Source organism: Lycorma delicatula, chromosome 8 (genome assembly GCF_047948215.1).
Source record: "Lycorma delicatula isolate Av1 chromosome 8, ASM4794821v1, whole genome shotgun sequence".
Lineage (NCBI taxonomy): Eukaryota > Metazoa > Arthropoda > Insecta > Hemiptera > Fulgoridae > Lycorma > Lycorma delicatula.
Genome location: NC_134462.1, coordinates 50,707,052 through 50,727,231, shown reverse-complemented (window position 1 = coordinate 50,727,231; position 20,180 = coordinate 50,707,052).

Here is a 20,180-nt window from a genome sequence, read left to right as displayed (position 1 = left end):
ACTGAATGATTCGAATCAATCGAATGAATAATATTACAAAAGTAATAGCACTAAATTTACGTTAAATAAAATAAATTTGTTTACATCAAAAATTAATTTAAATCTCAGGAAAAGATTTTTGAAAGTGTATGTTTGGAGTGTCGCTTTATATGGAAGTGAAACTTGGACAATCGGAGTATCTGAGAAGAAAAGATTAGAAGCTTTTGAAATGTGGTGCTATAGGAGAATGTTAAAAATCAGATGGGTGGATAAAGTGACAAATGAAGAGGTATTGGAAAAATATAGTTAAAAGAAGAGACAGACTTATAGGCCACATACTAAGGCATCCTGGAATAGTCGCTTTAATATTGGAAGGACAGGTAGAAGGGAAAAATTGTGTAGGCAGGCCACGTTTGGAGTATGTAAAACAAATTGTTGGGGATGTAGGATGTAGAGGGTATACTGAAATGAAACGACTAGCACTAGATAGGGAATATTGGAGAGCTGCATCAAACCAGTCAAATGACTGAAGACAAAAAAATAAAAATAAAATAAAATAATATTAAATAAATTTAAAAAAAATTCTGTTTAACAATGATGGGCTTTACGTGGAGACTGCTTGTGAGGACCTTATTACACGACTGCCCAAAAAGGAGAGTAATGTATATTTAGGGTGTGTGTATGTATGTTTGTTCCACCATAGTAGCTCAGCGGCTGAACCGATTTAGATGTGTGACTCCGCGTTGGAATCCTAACGTTATCGGGAGTGTTATAGGCTATAGGAAAAAAAATATATATATATTTATATGTTTAAAAACGTTAGAAAAACATTATATTATGTACAAATACTATAACAAAATTGTCATCCGCACGTTCTTTAACTATTCTGTGTTAGTAATTATTATATATTAAAGAGCATGGTTTGTCAGTAGTGTATTTTTTTAACAGTCGTGTTTTTTAATTTTTAATATTTATCTCTTGTTACACTTTACTTATACATTAAGTTTTCCTAATATAAAAAGTTATACTTAAAAAAAAGAGATTAATAACAAAAAATAGTTTGTTAATTATCATTACAAAATAAGCTCTAAATACCTAAAGTTAATATGAAAAATAACTAAAATTTTAACATAATTTTAAGTTTAATCAATATTTGCTCATTAAATACACCGGGCACAAACATATACAAAAAAAGGAATTTTATGAAGTTGCTAATAGCGTGATTAATTTTTTATGATAAATACCATAAATTTATTTCACGTACCTTTTGTAATTTTATTCATACAAACTATTTTTTTTTTAATAAACAATAGATTTCAAAATATATTCGCTTGAAATTACATGCAAAGCAGAAAATCCATCCAAACTTTCTAACATTGAATTAATAATAAATTAAATAAATAAATTTAAATTATTAAAATAAAATATAATGATTTATAAAATAATTAACATTTCTATGTAAATACAGTAACTAATAAGGTTTCATGAGGAATATTTTAAACTGATCAAAATGCTGTTGACGTCAATATAGATTATTGCATCGCATAGCCAGTCTGGGCAATATGGCCGCAACTCCTGTGAAAAACAACCTTTTTGTGTGCTCCAGTTAGAGAAACAAACTTTAGCTTCACTTAAATTAGTAAAATATAACGAAGTTGCAAAACTACCATCAACAAGGAAATCCATCCACGACTGGAAAACACAATTATTAATTAACAATTACATATTTGTAAATAATTATAACAATTATAAACAAATTATAACATATTAGAATTTCACCAAATGAAAAATTTGTCTTATTAACTTTAACAGTCCCAAGTGTAAACGATAAAGGAGTCTTTTTTCAATTTAAGTCCTTCACGCTGCTGGCCTCCGCGAGTGGTAGCGTCTCGAACTTTCATCCAGAGGTCCTGGGTTCGAATTTCGATCAGGCATGGCATTTTCACACGCTACTTGTCATTCACCTTATCCTCTGAAGCAATACCTAATGGTAGTCCCGGAGGTTAAAAAAAAAAAGAAAAAAGAAAAGTACTTCACGCTAACGATTTGTATGGAAATATATTATTTACATAAAAATATATTGTAAATACATACAATATATTGGAAATATATTGTAAGCATATTATTTTGCAGATTGTTTCCACCGTACGTCAGCAAAGCCTGACACGTTTATTAATTTCTAAAAACTAAGACAAAAACATATACTTTATATTCATAATCACTAAAAATTTAATAAAATTTGTCCGATGGAAGTGATAATAAATGACATCACAAGAATATGATAGCATACTCACAAAGAGATGGTGGAAACAATAATGTAAGACAATTAGCACAAAAAAAAAATCTGCAACATTTTCTGTCTTATAAATCAAAACAGTGCTCCTCCTCTACCTTATTTTAAATATGAATTTAGTCTCTTTGTTGCGGAATATTACAACTTATTTATCAAAAACTAGCTGCTCAACCTGGCATTGCTTCGCTCTGCGCTTTGGGGCATAAAAGGAGATTCAGTTTTTGAAAACTGATTTATTTATTGTAATCGTGTAAAAACATATAACTTTAACTTTAGTTAAAAAATTCACTAAAATTTTACAAAATAATTGGTAACTGTTTTCCACACAAACCATAAGATACAGACAAACGTGCGTTTTATTTTTATAGTCTTGAAAAGTTTTCAAGACACGATTCATTTTTGCATGCCTCACATTAACTGCGTATTACGAAAAATTACTGAAATTAAAAGATTTCTACTATCTGTTTCTCCGGTACTTTAATTATTAATTTCGATTTTTTAATTATATTTTATAATTTTAACGTTAGCCCTTGTACTGCTAGCAAATACGCTGTTTGATTTTTTTAATTTGGTCGTACCGTTCCGTAGATATAAGTAAATTTCGGGTTTGAATCCCAGTCAGACATGGCATTTTCACACACGCTACAAATCATACATCTCATCCTCTGAAGATTGCCTAACGGTGGATCCGGAGGTTAAAAAAATAAAAAATAAAAAATAAATTTCGGAAAAGTAACGGATAACCGAATAACCTAATGATCCAACGTACATTTTTTTCATGGAAACGTTAGCACTCAACATGGGAAAAAATAAGCCATTTATATTTTTAAAATTAGTCGTACCGTCTCGTAGATATAACTGAATTTCGGAATAAGATAATGTCTGGACAGCCGGATAATCGAGAGTATAAAAACCACTCTTGCAATAAATAGAAACATTTTGCAAATTAGATTTTTTTTATACCTGTGGGGTCCTTAATCTTGCATTTTAAAGAACTCAACTCCTTTTTTATGTGTATATTTATACATATATACATATTATATGTATTATATTATAAATTTATATTATTATATTATATATATTATATATATATATATATATATATATATATATATATATATATATACACGATAGTTAGTGATAATTCATTTTTTTACAAAAAAGATTATTTAGGAGCAAGTATGACTTTATCTACGTGAAATTCTATGGACAATTCTATCTTTAAGTCTATGCAAAAAGTGAAATCAAAACACATTCTGTCAAGCTTAAATTTCGTTCGATCATTTTTCTACTACATAAAGTTTCTTTTATATTTCAATATAAGACATTACTTTCTACATACCTATATTAGGTAAGGTATGTTGAGCTAATGATTTTATACGTATAAAAAAAACATTTATACGTATATTAGATATTAACGGAAGAGATGCAATAAACAAAATGTATCAAAATTTACTTTTGTATAGTATTTTTAATAGTGTTACGTATATTACTGAATTCATCCTGTAGAATTCCTTGTATTATAAAACCAATATTTCACTTTTTGTTTTAATAAATTTTTATTATATGATTTATAATAATTTTAAACTTTAGAGTTTATTATTATTATTAGAGTTTAGTCTATTATTTTAGAGTTATTTTACCTTTTTATTAAAGAAAATTTAGAGCGGTGAAAAAAATAACTAAAAAAAATAAAAACAATATATCTCGTATTAAAATGGGATCCCTAATGAAAAAAAAAAGAATCGGCCAAGTAACCCACTTCGTTAATCGATTTATTTCCAATCGAAAAAAACACAGGACTTTGACCATACTTGACCGATCTTATTTATTATTTAACAAGTATACGCCTGACCACCACGAGACGTGTACTAATGAATCGGGATTTTCTGCTAGTGATCGTTACATTGCAGTATCTACTTTTTGGTTATAGTTCATTGTTTTATGAAGAAAAACAATCACATAAACAAAAAAATATATTATTAATATATATATTTCGCATATATATAGAGATATATAATAATATAATAAGTATATACTTGACCATCACGAGACATGTACTAACGAATCGGAATTTTCCGCTAGTGATCGGTACATTTCGGTGCTAAGCTAAGGGAGACGGATACACATACAGACAGACAGACACACATACAAATGCCCTTTAATAGGGTAGAATAAATTTCCAATAGTAATTAACCAATGTATGGATTAACTGAAGAAGGAACAAATTACGATAATCGATATGAGTACATACAAATTCATGATATACTGTGAGAATATGTTAAAATGAACAAAAACCAAAAGAGTAATACAATTCCACAATTTTTAAGTATTCTTTTAAAAATATGTTACATAACTTTAAATAGATGTTGGTTTCAATAAAGGAATAAAACAATTATATCATACATGTGTATGGAAACAATTCTTCTTCTATCTAAACATAGCTTAAAACTTTTATTATTGGTTTGAGAAATTAAATATGCATCTTACGCGAAATTTCATTATCAATATTTTTCCAGTGTTATACGAAGTTTTATAACCATTTTTTTCATCCATCAGTTAAAACTAAAAAACTATTATTCGATTTAATATATATTGTATTTTATAAAAACCTATGGATCTATTGATATTGAGGTAAATATATTTTAACATCAATATAAATCTAAAATAAACTTAATTCTAAATTGTTTACGGTAAAACAACACGTTTATTTACTGACGATACTAGTAATAAAGAAAAAACTTTCGCAAAACTTTAATTTACTATTATTACTGTTAGTATTTCATTATAGTAATAAAGTCATACAAATATAATTGTATTGATACATAATTTATTTGATTATAAAATCAAATATCTTTAAATTGTGTAATTGAACATTTATCTATGTTTATTAAAAAGGAAAAAAAAATATATATATATGGATAAAGTTCTAGCATAGCTTCATTTAACAATAAAATCGATTTGCATTAATTACATAAATAAAAAATTCAACCCATTTAGAATGAGATAAACACATAAAAAAAATATTTATATATGTTACTATGTATGTTATATTAAAATGAAGTTTTCAATTTTAATAAATAATTCATTATGTAATATTAAAATGAAAGAGAAAATATACTTGCACATGAAACAATATTAAATAACTTAATTACAAAAATCAAATAACTAGAATACGTATAGCCTAAGCTACTGTTATACAGTCAACCCGTGCAACTTTTATGTCGTTATTTAAAAGATATAACAGAAATCAATTAAATATTTCATTTACTATTATTATTATGCATTAATTTAAAACAAATAATAAATAATTCAATGCAATATTAATATTTACTGATTAGTGCTTAGTTCAAAAAATTTAATTTTTAAAATATGAATGATTATTTTTTAAATAAACTTTTACATTTATTTTCCTTATATAGTATACGCTATTCATTTTTTAAAAATGTTTAAAAATATTGGGTGAGTTTTTGTTTTTTTTTTTTTAAATAATTCTACGCATAAGAATTTCTACGTATATGGTAATTTGTTGGTAAATAACAAATGACTACATTTTCGAGGAATCAGACTGTTACTCTTTTAGCTTATTTACATAAATAAATAAATATTTTATTGACATCAGAACGTATTCCATAAATTTAAATGAAAAATGAAGATTAGACTGTAGAATAAAATATATATTTGAAGATAACAAATAAATGAAATCAAAATAAAATAATTTTGAAGGCATTATTTGATATTATTTGGGCATAATTCTTTTTATTAGTTAAGTGAAAATGAAGGAAATGCAAAGTTTTTACTTCCTTGTGATGGCGAAAAATTTCGGTTTCCAGATTTCAACGTAAATATCCATTTTGGCCATCCCTGAATGGATTTTAATTAGTTTCGGGTTGACGTCTGTACGTACATGTATTTCAGATAACTCAAAAACGATTAGCCGTAGGATGTTGAAATTTCTGAATTTAGAACGACTGTTGTAACATCTAGTTGTGCACCTCCCCTTTTGATTGCAATCGACTGAACCAAAGACGACAAAAAATCCCAAAATCTCAAAAAATTTGGATTTTGGACTTTCTCTTAACTGCAGTAATAAACCCTCATTGAGAGGTTTTCAACGATATATATCATAAGTAGTGGTACTTATTTTCATTGATTTCAGAGCATAGCCAAATGGAATTTTAATTAATGAAATATTTGGATCTTAGTGGAAGGCACATAGGTTCGAATCAGACTTCATCTCCTTTTTTTCACTTTTTTTTTCATATTTAAATATATTTATTTATTAATAATTATTAACCTCTGATTGTAAAAAAAATTACAATAAATAATAATAATAAAAAAACAGTAGAAGATTAATAAAATAAAATTTTACGTACTTTTCATTTTAAAAAAATGTGTAAATGTAATTTAATAGGGCAATTTTAATGTCAGTATAATAATTTTATCTAGATATCGCGCCACGTATACATTGTCTTCAACGCGATGAATATTATATTCTACAAAGAAACATAAGCCGTGATTCAACACTTTTTACGTATATAAAAATATAAGTTTCTTTATCAAGCGGTCGTTATTTTTAAATTCCCGTTTAAATGTATTATAATCGGTCCAGTTAGGGCATGTACACTTACCACCGGATCTTGAAGTTTTGACACCTAAAAAACCAAAAAAAACCGGAAGGAAATTTTCCGGATATTAATGTTCGTATGTACGTGTATTCGGTGTTGGTCTGTAAATCATCTTCTCCAGAACTACTGGACCGATTTTAACCAGACTTTGTCAGATTACTTCTATATACGGATCATTGATGTTATTAAATTTTCAACTTAAAAGGTCAGAGGGTTGAGGCTGTACAGCAAGGTTACCCTCAGTATCTCGACATTTTTATGGTTATATTTTTCTTGTGCACTTATGTTAATAATTAAAAAATAACAATATTTGCAAAACCTTTTTTTGCAAAACCGCACCCTCACCCCAAAAAATGCTGTTGTAGTCGTCTGCTATGATGTGATGGCACAGGTGAGCGGTAAAATTAAATAAATGAATAATATTTATAGTATAAAAAAGTAACTCGATCTGGCTAGGTCTCGAAGTCGGTTACCCGGTCGATTCGGTATCAGGTAGTTAAGCCTCGCTGTTACAACAGTCTGCCGACTTTACAAGTGAAATTTGTGTCGAAAAACTACTGTAAATACTGTTGTTGGACTTAATTTTTTAATTTTTCATGTCAAGACAGTAAGAAATCATTAATTCCTAAAAATTTCAGTACGACCTCATTTCGCCTGATTGGCTGAATCGTGGCGAAGTCTTTCACTAGCCGTCACTCGCAAACGAGTTGATAGAAATAATATTTTTCCATTATTTTCAAGAGTAGAATAGGTTATGAAAGATCCGGGAAAATTTCGTAATACTGTGCAGTATTCGTTATACTATTATTATTATTATTATTATTATTATTATTATTATTATTATATTATGATTACTACTACATTATTACTCTATTATTATTTATAATAATAATAATAGTAAATTCAAACTCAGGTTAACATCGGATTGTTTACATATACATTAATCTATAGCTAAACATTAACCTACGACCTCTCACAAACTTGAAATGCCATATTGAAAAATTACTTGAGAAACCATATTAATCTATAAACTTCATTTCTAACACGTGCACTTTCTAACCCTACACATATTTTCTTTGAACACAAAAATATTGCGTATTATTGCAATTTGAACACGCACTTTTTTCTTATTTATACTTTGTGAATCACTGATTATCGGATTACCCATAATCAAATGATGTTAATCTCGATGTTTTTTTAATTTAAAAATTTTATTTTTTGATAAAACAAAAAATAATTTAAATTATTAAAATTCTCATCAAGTTCAACTTTATGATTGAAGTAATAAAACCAGCCTTAAGAAAAAAATGTAAATTTAACCTGAAGATAAATCTAATCACAAGTAAATGTACTTTTGCATACATATAGAATTTTGTTACCAAACCTTTACCTTAGAAAGTAAGTTATTCTTAAACTATTGTTAAAAAGCTATCATTTTTATTAAAGAGAAAAATATTGTATTTTTGTTATATCCGGGAAAATGGAATGTACGAGCAATAAATAGTTTTAAAAATAGCTGAAAGAATTATTAAAGTATAAAAAAAAGAAAATATTAAATAGAAATATAAAATACAATGTCCTTACATGAGCAACCACTGATATACTACGAAATACCTTGTTCCAGCAATATAAAAATGAAATATTTCTAAATTTTAATTTAGCATATAGTATTTATGCACGTATTTATCATTGTAACTAAACTATACTATACGATTCAAACTTAATAGAAAGAAAAAAAAGATAAATAAAAATGGAAAGGAGGTTTGGCAAAATAATAAAACAACGATCTAGAAAGAAAAAGAATCCGAAAGAGAAAAAGATAAAAGAACGAGCAAGGATAAAGAGTAGGGGGATACAGTTCAATGGAGATGCTATTAAAATTAGGAGAAGACTTGTGGGAGGGGCAAGCATTCATTATTGATAAATAAATAATTTCACAACAACAATAACAACAATAATGAAGACCGCAAGGAAGCCGTAATTCTGACAATGCTAAACAACTTTATTGTTTCCTAACACAAATCAAATGATTGGAAGGGGATTAAAAAGAGAAGGAATGTTAAAAAAATAGCAGAAAGAGAGAGAAAGATAAGCGTATATGAGAAAGAGAAAAAGATGATCGGTTATTGAGAGAGGTACACACAATAATTATTATAACGCTGCAAGTATAACAAAGGAAGTAGAAACGTGTTACAGTTTACGTTATCTTTTATTCGATGTTGCTTCTCTGCTATAAGTGTATATTTCCAATGAATTGAATTGAAATCATTAAAATCTAAAGTATAAAATATTAAAAACAATTTTATATTACATATTGAAAACACTTCCTTTTAATCCCACCGTTGAAATCACCAAACACCTATTGTTCTTAATTGAAAGTTTATTGATAAACGTTGTTATATAAATTGAGTTTAATTAAAAATATATAAATATATATATATTTTTTGATAAAATAAATTATTATGTACAGAAAAAAAAACCTGATATGGCAATAACCTACCTGATTAATCCACTTGCAAATTCTCTTTGTTTTTCTCTTTTTTCTGTTTAGCTTCCGGAACCACCGTAAGGTATTACTTCAGAGGATGATATGTAATGAATGTAAATGAAGTCTTGTACAATCTCAGATCAACTGTTCCTGAGAAGTGTGGTTGATTGAAACCCAATCACCAAAGAACAACGGCATTCACGATCTAGTATTAAAATCCGTATAAAACCAACTGTCTTTACTAGAATTTGAACCATAGAACTCTCGACTTCTAAATCAACTGATTTGCAATGATGAGTTAAAAACTATACCAGCCCGGTGGTCTCCCCGTGCAAATTCTTTTCATACAAAGTCCTCTTGTAAAAATTAATTTCATCGTTGATATATATATTGTGGTTTGATTATTGTCTGTCATACTTTCATTTCAAGAAAAAATCAAACGGTTTTACCCAACAAAAAAAATCCGTTTCGGCACGCCGGAAGGTGGAGATAGATTTTACCCGTGCTAAGTAGGGGTCCACCATAAAGTTAAGAAAAACTTCAAATTTATTCAATACGAAAATAGTTGCATGTGAAAAAATGTTTCACATGTTTAACATATGACAAGCCCCATCTTCTTACAATTCCAGTAACATTTTGGTCATTCCTTGCCGTAAGGGTTGGTCATATCAAACATTGTTTCAGACAAACGTTTTAAGTAATGTTTAGAGGGCAATGATCACTTTAAACCGATTCGATACTGTGCCTATTAAGAAAGGTATGATTTTTTGTCTTCGAAATCCCATTTTTTCCACCCCCTGAGCCATTGATAAGTTTTAGGCCCTTATCCAAAAAATTGTACAAACTTTAAACGAAAGTGATTGGCTCAAATTTGCGGCAGTTATTGTGTCTACAAGAAAGTGAAAAAAAAAATATATATATATCTATAAACTTCTGAATTGACGGTGGTTTTGGGTCTGGGAGATGCGAAACGCGAAGATATGTCGAAATATTTCGAAAGTCGAAGAATCATGGTACCTATTACAATAGGTAGCTTTCTTAATGAAATCTACCTAAAATTAATATAATTTGAGCAAATTGTTTTATTATTTATGACAATAAATGTATTTTTTATGTTAAATAAATTTATCTTTTTCTGATTCGTCTTCCAAAAACACACTAAAATAAATAAACTTAAACTAATTCTGCAATCTTTTGTTGTATATCGTCGTATCGTAGAAAACTGCCTCAAAGCAATGGATTGCAACTTGCAAAGGCTTGGCCGTTATTACGGAAGTCCAAAATTAATGTATTTTCGTCTAATTCACATGTTTGCCCATAATGTTAACCTGATGATAAGTTTGTAATGTCGAAATGCCTAGTTACATATCAAATGAGTTTAAAAGTTACAAAAAAAATGCATAATTTTTTTTTCGGAAAAATATTACAGTTGTATAATGTATCCGATATCTGCGTCGTAGTTACAGCAACTTCAATCGTTTTGAACGTATTGGGTTCGATTAATTTAGGAATTTTTTGTATGCTTCGAATGTTACACAATAATATTCCCATGCATAAGCCTTCCCTCATCTTGTGAAACAATAAAAAAAGTTATTTTTTTAATTATTTAACTATTATTTGTTTTTTAATCATAAAAAGAAATATTTTGCTAATACTTAATTTCGACTTTTTAAAATCAGTGAAAAATTAAGGTACCAATTCAAATGCTGAATTGTTTATTAGGAAGAATTGAAAAGTACGATTTTTTTTGGATTTTATGTTTTTAGTAGTATTTTTATTTAAAATATGCATAGTCAAAAAAAACCGTTTCTTTTACAAAAAAAAAAACCGTTCTAGAGAAATCTAAAGTGAAAAACGTGAATTTTGATTTCACAAAAATGAAATAAGAAGCGATATATTAAGTAGAGACGTTAAAAGGATATTAGTGAACATGTCTCTGTAATAAGGGAAGACGTAAAGAGATTATGCAATAAAAGTATATATATCCTGTATTTTTTTATGAGTTTTCCAAAAACGTTTCTTGAATTTTTACGTGAAGATATTTCGAACATCAAAACAATATTATGTCAATTCTTATATGAAATAAGAAATGTTTTCTCATCCTTCGTGACAAAAAAAATTGCAAATTTTTTCGTAAACAATATATTTTTTCACTGAAAAATTCTTTATTTACGACAAATAATTCATCAAAGAAACTTAAAAAATCTGATGTGGACACCAACATGACTTCCTTGTACGCCTATTAAATTACATATACACATTTATTTAAAATGAGAAGTACATAAAATTTTATTTCATTAATAACTTCTGATATACAATTTCGCCGTCATTTTAATCTGGGACGGCACGACCGTGTTCCATCAGCACAAGCAATTAAAACATGGATATCTAATTTTGAGGAAACTGGTTCGGCAATGAAAAAAAAACTTCCAGGCCGTGAGCGAACCGTCCGTACACAACAGAATGTACAAGCTTTACAATATGCTGTCACACGAAGTCTACATCGGTCAATCCGTCCTCTCTCAACATCTTTACAATTGATTTACATCTAGTTCAAGTGTTCGAAGAATGTTAGTGAAGGACTTGCAATTCCATCCATACAAGTTGCAGATCGTCCAGGAACTGAAACCGAACGATGCAGTTGTGCGAGCACAATTCTGTAATGTAATGCTTCAGAAGATGAATGATAACGAAGAGTCTGTTCACGAACTGTGGATGTCAGACGAAGCGCATTTCCACCTCAGTCGATTTGTTAACAAGCAAAATTTCAGATACTGGGCACAAGAAAATCCTACGCAGCTACACCAGCGTCCGTTGCACAGCCAGAAAGTGACCGTGTGGTGTGCTATGTCATCTTACGGTGTTATAGGCCCTTATTTTTTTGAGGATGACAACGGTCTTGCGATTACAGTGACGTCGGCTCGTTAAGTAGCCATGCTTGAAACCTTTGTTGTGGAACAACAAAAGAGATTTCCACCGATTCTTAACACAGCCTGGTTTCAACAAGACGGAGCAACGTCACATACTGCACGAATATCGATGGCAGCTGTACGCCGATTGTTTGGACAACGTGTCATTTCACGAAATGGTGACATTAAATGGCCTCCCAGATCGCCTGATCTCTCAGCTTGCGATTACTTTTTGTGGGGTCACCTTACAAGCAAAGTGTTCCACAGTAGACCTGTTACAACGGAAGAACTGAAGGCAAAGATCCGAGAAGCAATTGCGGAAATTCCAGTTGAGATGTTACGCCAAACCATGAACAATTTAACCAAGAGACTTCATGAGTGTTTACGAAGAAGAGGAGATCAGCTGGAAGATGTCATCTTTAAAAAATAAACTAAAATGTATGTATCCTAAAATGGCAACATTTGTACAATTACATGAAATAAAATTCATTTTCTTAAAAACATTTTTCATTAGCGTTATTTAATTTTTAAAATTTCCCGTTTTTTTTAATCATCCTGTATAATCTAACCAAACTTAAACTATGCTCGCTAACCTTGACTAATTAACACTAATGTTTTGATTATTTAAATAATAAATATTTGCAATAATTATAGAAGTTATTATTTAAATAATCAAAACATTAATGTTAATTAGTCAAGGTTAGTGAGCGAAACTAGCGTAGATTAAGTTTGGTTGGATTATATTTATAATTATAAGTAATAATGCTTATACTTTTAATGTGTAAAATATGTTAATATTGAGAATGTTTAAAATGACCGTATAAAACAGCATGTTAGTGTGTTTTCTCTAATGTATTGTATCTTGCAGGTGACCTCCACCTGCAAGATGTCATCTTTAAAAAATAAACTAAAATGTATGTATCTTAAAATGGCAACATTTGTACCATTATATGAAATAAAATTCATTTTCTAAAAAAAAAATTTCATTAACGTTATTTAATTTTTTAAATTTCCCGTTTCTTTGAATCACCTGTATTTCCTTTTTACAATTTAAGTTTAAAACTTTTTTTACAATCAGAGGTTAATAATTATTAATAAATCAATATATTACAAAAAAAAAAAACAAATTAATAAAATGTTAAAAAAAGGAGATGAAGTCTGATTCGAACCGATGTGCCTTCCCCTTGCAAGATCCAAATATTTCATTAGTTAAAATTTTATTTGGCTATAATTCTGGAACCAATGAATACAAGTACCACTTATTATATGTCGTTGAAAAGCTCTCAATGATTATTACTGCAGTTAAGAAAAAGTCCAAAATCAATTTTTTTGGGGATTTTGGGCTTTTTTGGACACTTTTGGTTCATTCGATTGCAATGAAAAGGGGAGGTACACAACTAGATGTTACAACAGCCCTAAACTCAAAATTTCAATATCCTACGGCCAATTGTTTTTGAGGTATCCGAGATACATACGTACGTACAGAAGTCACGCCAGAACTAGTCAAAATGGATTCAGGGATGGTAAAAATGGATATTTCCGTTGAATTCTGAAAACAATTTTTTCCGCAATCACAATACTTCCTTTATTAAGCACAAGGAAGCAAAAATGGTATGAATAAAAATGAGATCCCCTTTTTACTGAAATCAATTCACAAGCATGTTTAATTTTATCAAATCAAAAGATATATTCTTCTAAAAAAACAATTGTAGTCACAAAAATAATTTTTTTCCACTCAAAGGATGCTTCAAATATTATATCTATTCTAGTTTGAAATTTATTGAAAAATATTAAATTCTTTGAAACAAATAATTTTTGAGATAAATTAAATAAATTACTCAAGGATAAGAGGGCAATTTTTAATGGTAATACCTCCACATTGACTCTGAAAGTAACTATAAATTTCTAAACATAAGAACAGATTAAAAAAATTATTGCCGAGAATTATTAAAAAAAAAAAAAAAACAGTTTAATCAAATACGCTTTGAGTTCTCCGCAAGTCTAATAATAGAAAATTTCAAATTATTTATTTATACCAACAAATTATATAATTTTCTATTTTTGAAATAAACTATAAAATTATAATGACCTTTTTTTAAATCATTTATTGGTTATTTATTAAAATAAGTATTTTTATTTAAAACAACAGAGTTTAAAAAAATGGAATAAAAAAATAAGATGAAACTAATCAGAAAATTTAGTTCGTAATAAATGTTTTCAACCATCAATTTGCTTTGATAATTTAGTTTTAAAAATAAGCTATAAAAAAAATGTTTTTTGTATTAGTAAAATTGTTTGTCGAGGTTTTTATTATTCTTAATATTCAATCAGACCATTGGGTTTGAACGAAGTTTTCTCGAGTTAAAAATCGAACAAAAACTCTCTCACAGTCCATAAAACAGCATCATTTCAGAAATCTATGAACCAGTGAGACCAAAGATCGCTCAAACCCACACTGTACCGCCTTTCAAATGTTTATCAATATGCTTGTCCAATTTTACCTTCCTTCTGTAATGTAATAGTTGTTTTACAGATAACTGTTGTTTTAGTATTTTTTTTTTTACTTATTTACTTTTGTACATGGCTCTATCTTTCTTAGTTATTTTGTTGTTACCCATTACAAGAGATCGATCCTGTTTTTTCATATTTTAGAGCACTTAAAAAAAATTTTTTTAGTTTAATTTTCTAGATAATTTAATTCATAACATAAAGGAAGGCTTATGCATGGGAATATATTATATATAACTTTGAAGCGTATGAAAATTTCCCAAATTAACCAGAGAACAAGCCCGGTTATCTGCCGGTCTCCGTGGCGCGAGTGGTAGCGTCTCGACCTTTCATCCGGAGATCCCGATTTCGAATCCCGGTCAGTCACACTGATCGGTTTCACCGATCAATGATTTAGCTGCGAATTTTTTTTTTTTAAATATAAATTTCTTATCCGTATTATTCAGAATCGACGGCTAAATTTTGTTGAAAAGAGGACTCGCATCAGTTGTGTATTCATCAACTGTTTACTAAATCGACACTCAATAGTTAGCAGTAGCTTTGTCATTTCTAAATGCTGAGACGGCTTATCTCAAAGTGAGAATGAATTACCTCCAATCTTGCAGTTCGAAAATATGCGATTCAGTCAAGCCCGGCCCTTCATTAATTTCTATCATTCTACTCAGATTACGTTAGTTTCTTATAATATTTTTCGATAATAACTTGTTTCTTCATTTTTTCGACCTTTGAAAATCAGTCCTAAATAGGTCTCTATAATCCCTTTTTTTGAGATAGATTTATTTTTCTTTTAAAGTCCAACATTACTTATTATTTAATTTCCATATTCGATTAATTCAGAATAAATTCGACCTTCTCTTCCGTCATCTTCGAAATAAAATTTTAAATTTACAAAATGTAGTATCATAACATATATTAGTTTTAACAGATTACTCTAATGTGGACATCACATGACTTCAGGGGAATTACGTCGGGAGCACAGGTTTTAAAAGCCTAGTCTCCCGCGGTCGGATCCAGAAATGGGTTTGAGGACGCTGGTCCAAACATATATGGAACGCTAATCACAAATCCGTCCATAAAAATTAAAACAAAACTTTAAACTTAGACCCGACATTAAAATAAACACTTAAAACACGCCCGATTAACAGAATCATACACACTGTCCAGGCTCTGGGATTCGAAGGGAGAAATTTGTGAAACTCCCGCCACTTTTGCGTTCTGTTCCGTTCCACATGACTTCCTTGTACGCCTATTAAATTACATATACACATTTTTTTTAAATGAAAAGTAAATAAAATTTTATTTCACTAATGATTTTTTTCATATATTTTTTATTGTTATTATTGAATTATTATTCATTATATTTTTTTATTTACAATCAGAGGTTAATAATGATTAATAAATCAATATATTTGAATTAAAAAAAAAAAGTTAAAAAAAAAGAAAAGGAGATGAATTCTGATTCAACCGATGTGCCTTCCCCTTGTAAGATCCAAATACTTCATTAATTAAAATTTCATCTGGCTATAATTCTGGAACCAATGAAAATAAGTACCACTTATGATATATCGTTCAAAAGCTCTCAATGAGGGCTTATTATAATTTAAGTTTTTTGTATTTTGGGCTTTTTTGGACACTTTTGGTCCAATCAATTGTAATCAAAAGGGCATGTGCACACTAGACGTTATAACAGCCCTAAATCCAAAATTTCACAACATTCTACGGCTAATCGTTTTTGAGTTATGCGAGATACATACATACGTACAGACGTCACACCGAAACTATTCAAAATGGATTCAGGGATGGTCAAAATGGATAATTCCGTTAAAATCTTAAACCGAAATTTTATCGCCATCACAATACTTCCTTTATTTCGTAGAAAGAAGGAAAAAGCAAACGGATACAATAATTTTATAATAAATCAAAAATAAAAACGTTTAATTTAACTTATACTATCAGGTGTTTTTATAACTTTAAATTGATTTCCATTTTGCTCCAGAATTTTTGGTGTTTTTTGTGAAATTCAATTCAATTGTTTCGAAGCTTAGGATTAACATATCGCTTAATTCAGCAGGGTACTGGTTCATATAACAGGTTTTTATTTATTTATTTAACTTTCTATTTCCTGTTCTAAATCAGAGGTTCCCAAACCTTCCTAAGTCGCGGCGCCCTTTTTTAATTAAAATTCTTCCACGGCGCCTTACCCTAAGTAAAAAAATAACTACTCGTAAATAAGAGAAAAAAATAAATAAAACTCGTGTACCTTCATTATTTTTTTTTACTTTATTAACATTAAATTAGTGGTCACTGTCAGATGTAGTCTAAAAAACGTGGAACCTTAGTGCTGTGGAAAAGGAATCCAGGAAAGCAGTCCTGCCGCAAACGTACTAGAGACAATTTGGTATTTGATATAAGTGATGTCTGCGACAGCGAGATTGATACTATCACCATAGACTAGCACATAGCTTTTCTGTACCACAGCAGACGGTGCCAGTTTAGCGTCCCACGGAGTTATCACTTTCTCCCGTTGCTGCCACCGATTTGTCATTATCAGATCGTTTTTAGGACCTCCTGATAGAGGATGGTAACGTCATTGCCTGTCAAAAAAAGTCATTCAGCCCCCGCCGATAGTCTAGTATGACATCAACGATGTTATTCGGGTGTATTAATTAATTGAAACAGTGGTTAAAAAGTGAATAGTATTCAGCCCTAAACAACTACTTATCTCGAAAGATCTAGACATCTACAAGCAGATAATTGACTTGATGCGTGAGCACAATCTAACTGTAAATAAAAATTTAAAATAAAACTGTCTAATTTGTCAGAAATTATTTATATCTTTTTAAATAAAACAATCTGTTTGATTATTCCTAATATGGGAAACAAATTATGAGATACCTATTTTTAAAATAAAACAAACGTTAACTAATATGGATGTTAGTAATTTCTACTTATATATCCTAGCCTTTTATGTTTACTAAAATTAAGCACGAAAAAAAAATTATACGTCCTAGTATTTTCTAGTTTAGGTTAATAAGTAGTATATAACGGTTTGTACACGTATTATTTATTTTACAGTTTTACATATTTCAGCTTTTCGCTAATTTCCAGATAAAAATAAAATTTTGTTATTTTTATCTTAAATGGTGTATCTATAATTATAGAAAAAAAGTTTTAAAAATTGGTGTGACGTATAAGTTTTTGAAAAATTAGAAAACAATTCGATTTAGAGATGTTTCACAATAGTGTGTAAGTAACTCTACTAAGTGTCATATTATAATAATTTTTCTGAAAACTAATACCTTTTTCATACAAATGATCTTTATGAAAATTTCGCATATCGTAATCAGTTGCTGTAAGATTTTTTAAAATTACCTTGGTTTTTTCATTTCTTAACATAAAACGAAGAGAGATTCCTTTTTTAACTCTATATAAATAATATACTTAATTTGTCCATAAATTATATTATAAACTTTAGGATTGGACTGGTCACCTGAAGATCATGCATATTACTAAACGATTTTTGAAACGGAGTTACGGTTAAAAATTTGAAACTGTGGCTAAACAGAAGCAATTACGCGTTATCTTGAAAGATCTGGACGTCTAAGCGGATAGTTGACTTGATGCGTGAGGTTCATCTGAGACAGTAAATAAAAATTTCAAAAAATTGTCTAAAATTATTTATGCTTTTTAAATAAAACGTTCTCTTTTGACTATTCCTCCTAATACGGGAAAATAAATTATGAAATAGCTATGTTTAAAAGAAAAAAAAAATTTAACAACTTTTTGTGAAAACAAAGATTTATGGACCCTTCCGTTGTCCACATGCCCCTCCGCGATGAAAGGATTGTAGTAAGGTCCTCATACTTACCGGATTGATCTAGTGGTAAACTACTCATGGCAAATCAGCTGATTTTGAAATCCAGAGTTCTTATGTTCAAATTCTAGTAAAGGCGGTTACGTTTATACGGATTTGAATATTAGATCGTGGATACCGGCGTTCTTTGGGGGTTGGGTTTTTTATTAACTACAATCTCAGGACCTGAGACTACACTTCATTTACATTCATACATATCATTCTTAATCATCCTCTGAAATAATACCTTCTGGTGGTTCCGAAGACTTAACAGAAAAAGAAAGTAAGGTGCCTATGTGTAACAGGGCAGCTTGTACGTGCCAACATTTTTTTTTTTTGGAGGGCTTTATATTTTATTCAAAAAAAATTTCCACGATGTAAAAATATTTAATTATTTTTTATCGTTATATTTAAACAGGAATAACTATTACACGAATGAAAAGAATTTTAATTTATTTAGTAATAATAACATATAAACGTTAATACTTACGTGTTAGATGCTTGTCAGTTTATATAACTTATAATAACACTGTTTTTTTCTCTTTTCAAATTGGTTAACATAACTATATTAACTTATAAAGTTATTATTGTTAGAGTAAGGAATCTTAATTAACATGCATGAGTTGAAGATCATGAAAACATAAAGCCATCACACGCAAGTAATATAATAAATTAGTGGAAGAGGACGAAGTGTGAACATGATTATAAATATTACACGGTGAAGAGGGTGGTTGATGGTATAGTGCCTGTGTATCGACCGCGTATACATACATATATCTCTCTCTACACATGTACATGAGAGAGAAAGTGTGTATATATGAGAGAGAAGTGGAAGGAAAGAATCCTTCTAACACTAATTTAGAAAATTAACTTTAAGAATTATTATTGACTGTGAAGTTATAAAACATTCTTTAAAATGCGAATTAAGTTATAATCATCAAAGTTTTTATAAATTATTTTAGTTTAACTTAAATTATTTAACTGGATTAAACAGACAATTACATTACAAACTGTGTTAAAATAAAAAGATTTTATTCACATTTCAATGGATCATCATAATTAGAAGTATCATAGTAAATTAGCCAACGTACACATTCTATATAAAAAAAGGTAATAGCGCGGATAAATTTAACTGTAGTTAAATTATCATAATTTTATGATATAAAATAAATATTTATAAAAAGGAATAAAAATACTCTTCTGCTGAGAAAAAATTTACAATCGTTACATCGTTATAGATTGTACAAAATCATTAACACGAAACACATTACATGTTTTATTAATCCAAACGTAATACGAGTATATTATTCGTAGGCAATTAATATTTATTTTTCCAAGTTTTAGATATATGGATAATAAGCTTGCAGAAGATACAGAGTTGTAAAAGGACTGTAACATGTAAGAGTCAAGAAAAAATAGATAACTCTTTAATTAAAGCTTCATGCCTAATTTCATATATAATGTAGAAGCTTGAGTTATAAAAGGACACATTAAAAATAAACTTCAAAGGAGAAAAAGTTAA